Raw genomic sequence first — 3,913 nt, forward strand, 5'->3', positions numbered from 1 at the left:
TGCCGTAAGGTGTAAAAAGGGGGACGCTGTCTGTCGTAATGTGTAAAAAGGGGACGCTGTCTGCCGTAATGTGTAAAAGGGGGACGCTGTCTGCCGTAATGTGTAAAAGGGGGACGCTGTCTGCCGTAATGTGTAAAAAGGGGACACTGTCTGCCGTAAGGTGTAAAAAGGGGGACGCTGTCTGTCGTAATGTGTAAAAAGGGGACGCTGTCTGCCGTAATGTGTAAAAGGGGGACGCTGTCTGCCGTAATGTGTAAAAAGGGGACACTGTCTGCCGTAAGGTGTAAAAAGGGGGACGCTGTCTGTCGTAATGTGTAAAAAGGGGACGCTGTCTGCCGTAATGTGTAAAAAGGGGACGCTGTCTGCCGTAATGTGTAAAAAGGGGACACTGTCTGCCGTAAGGTGTAAAAAGGGGGACGCTGTCTGTCGTAATGTGTAAAAAGGGGACGCTGTCTGCCGTAATGTGTAAAAAGGGGACACTGTCTGCCGTAATGTGTAAAAATGGGACACTGTCTGCCGTAATGTGTAAAAAGTGGCCGCTGTCTGCCGTAATGTGTAAAAAGGGGGACTGTCTGTCTTAATGTGTAAAAAGGGCACGCTGTCTGCCGTAATGTGTAAAAAGGGGGACGCTGTCTGCCGTTATGTGTAAAAAGGGGGCCGCTGTCTGCCGTAATGTGTAAAAAGTGGCCGCTGTCTGTCGTAATGTGTAAAAAGGGGGACTGTCTGTCTTAATGTGTAAAAAGGGCACGCTGTCTGCCGTAATGTCTAAAAAGGGGGACGCTGTCTGCCGTAATGTGTAAAAAGGGGGACGCTGTCTGCCGTAATGTGTAAAAAGGGGGACGCTGTCTGTCGTAATGTGTAAAAAGGGCACGCTGTCTGCCGTAATGTGTAAAAAGGGTGACCTTGTCTGCCGTAATGTGTAAAAAGGGGACGCTGTCTGCCATAATGTGTAAAAAGGGGATGCTGTCTGCCGTAATGTGTAAAAAGGGCACGCTGTCTGCCGTAATGTGTAAAAAGGGGGACGCTGTCTGCCGTAATGTGTAAAAAGGGCACGCTGTCTGCCGTAATGTGTAAAAAGGGCACGCTGTCTGCCGTAATGTGTAAAAAGGGGACACTGTCTGCCGTAAGGTGTAAAAAGGGGGACGCTGTCTGCCGTAATGTGTAAAAAGGGGACGCTGTCTGCCGTAATGTGTAAAAAGGGGACACTGTCTGCCATAATGTGTAAAAATGGGACACTGTCTGCCGTAAGGTGTAAAAAGGGGGACGCTGTCTGCCGTAAGGTGTAAAAAGGGGGACGCTGTCTGCCGTAATGTGTAAAAAGTGGCCGCTGTCTGCCGTAATGTGTAAAAAGGGGGACTCTCTGTCTTAATGTGTAAAAAGGGCACGCTGTCTTCCGTAATGTGTAAAAAGGGGGACGCTGTCTGCCGTTATGTGTAAAAAGGGGGACGCTGTCTGCCGTTATGTGTAAAAAGGGGGACGCTGTCTGCCGTTATGTGTAAAAAGGGGGACGCTGTCTGCCGTTATGTGTAAAAAGGGGGACGCTGTCTGCCGTTATGTGTAAAAAGGGGGACGCTGTCTGCCGTAATGTGTAAAAAGGGGGACGCTGTCTGCCGTAATGTGTAAAAAGGGCACGCTGTCTGCCGTAATGTGTAAAAAGGGTACGCTGTCTGCCGTAAGGTGTAAAAATGGGACACTGTCTGCCGTAAGGTGTAAAAAGGGGTACGCTGTCTGCCGTAATGTGTAAAAAGGGGACGCTGTCTGCCGTAATGTGTAAAAATGGGTAACTTTCTGCCGTAAGGTGTAAAAAGGGGGACGCTGTCTGCCGTAATGTGTAAAAAGTGGCCGCTGTCTGCCGTAATGTGTAAAAAGGGGGACTCTCTGTCTTAATGTGTAAAAAGGGCACGCTGTCTTCCGTAATGTGTAAAAAGGGGGACGCTGTCTGCCGTTATGTGTAAAAAAGGGGACGCTGTCTGCCGTTGTGTGTAAAAAGGGGGACGCTGTCTGCCGTAATGTGTAAAAAGGGGGACGCTGTCTGCCGTAATGTGTAAAAAGGGCACGCTGTCTGCCGTAATGTGTAAAAAGGGTACGCTGTCTGCCGTAATGTGTAAAAATGGGACACTGTCTGCCGTAAGGTGTAAAAAGGGGGACGCTGTCTGCCGTAATGTGTAAAAAGGGGACGCTGTCTGCCGTAATGTGTAAAAATAAGATTTTACTTACCGATAAATCTATTTCTCGGAGTCCGTAGTGGATGCTGGGGTTCCTGAAAGGACCATGGGGAATAGCGGCTCCGCAGGAGACAGGGCACAAAAAGTAAAGCTTTTTCCGATCAGGTGGTGTGCACTGGCTCCTCCCCCTATGACCCTCCTCCAGACTCCAGTTAGGTACTGTGCCCGGACGAGCGTACACAATAAGGGAGGATTTTGAATCCCGGGTAAGACTCATACCAGCCACACCAATCACACCGTACAACTTGTGATCTAAACCCAGTTAACAGTATGATAACAGCGGAGCCTCTGAAAGATGGCTTCCTTCAACAATAACCCGAATTAGTTAACAATAACTATGTACAATTTATGCAGATAATCCGCACTTGGGATGGGCGCCCAGCATCCACTACGGACTCCGAGAAATAGATTTATCGGTAAGTAAAATCTTATTTTCTCTATCGTCCTAGTGGATGCTGGGGTTCCTGAAAGGACCATGGGGATTATACCAAAGCTCCCAAACGGGCGGGAGAGTGCGGATGACTCTGCAGCACCGAATGAGAGAACTCCAGGTCCTCCTTAGCCAGAGTATCAAATTTGTAAAATTTTACAAACGTGTTCTCCCCTGACCACGTAGCTGCTCGGCAAAGTTGTAATGCCGAGACCCCTCGGGCAGCCGCCCAAGATGAGCCCACCTTCCTTGTGGAGTGGGCCTTTACAGATTTAGGCTGTGGCAGGCCTGCCACAGAATGTGCAAGTTGGATTGTGCTACAGATCCAACGAGCAATCGTCTGCTTAGACGCCGGAGCACCCATCTTGTTGGGTGCATACAATATAAACAACGAGTCAGATTTTCTGACTCCAGCTGTCCTTGCAATATATATTTTTAATGCTCTGACAACGTCCAGTAACTTGGAGTCCTCCAAGTCACTTGTAGCCGCAGGCACTACAATAGGCTGGTTCAGATGAAATGCTGACACCACCTTAGGGAGAAAATGCGGACGAGTCCGCAGTTCTGCCCTGTCCGAATGGAAAATCAGATATGGGCTTTTGTAAGATAAAGCTGCCAATTCTGACACTCTCCTGGCAGAAGCCAGGGCTAGAAGCATGGTCACTTTCCATGTGAGATATTTCAAATCCACCTTTTTTAGTGGTTCAAACCAATGAGATTTTAGGAAATCCAAAACCACATTGAGATCCCACGGTGCCACTGGAGGCACCACAGGAGGCTGTATATGCAGCACTCCCTTAACAAAGGTCTGGACTTCAGGGACTGAAGCCAATTCTTTTTGAAAGAAAATCGACAGGGCCGAAATTTGAACCTTAATAGATCCCAATTTGAGACCCATTGACAATCCTGATTGCAGGAAATGTAGGAATCGACCCAGTTGAAATTCCTCCGTCGGAGCACTCCGATCTTCGCACCACGCAACATATTTTCGCCAAATTCGGTGATAATGTTGCACGGTTACTTCCTTCCTTGCTTTAATCAAAGTAGGAATGACTTCTTCCGGCATGCCTTTTTCCTTTAGGATCCGGCGTTCAACCGCCATGCCGTCAAACGCAGCCGCGGTAAGTCTTGAAACAGACAGGGACCCTGCTGAAGCAAGTCCCTCCTTAGAGGTAGAGGCCACGGATCTTCCGTGATCATCTCTTGAAGTTCCGGGTACCAAGTCCTTCTTGGCCAATCCGGAACCACTAGTATCGTT

Source organism: Pseudophryne corroboree, chromosome 1 (genome assembly GCF_028390025.1).
Source record: "Pseudophryne corroboree isolate aPseCor3 chromosome 1, aPseCor3.hap2, whole genome shotgun sequence".
In the NCBI taxonomy this organism is placed as follows: domain Eukaryota; kingdom Metazoa; phylum Chordata; class Amphibia; order Anura; family Myobatrachidae; genus Pseudophryne; species Pseudophryne corroboree.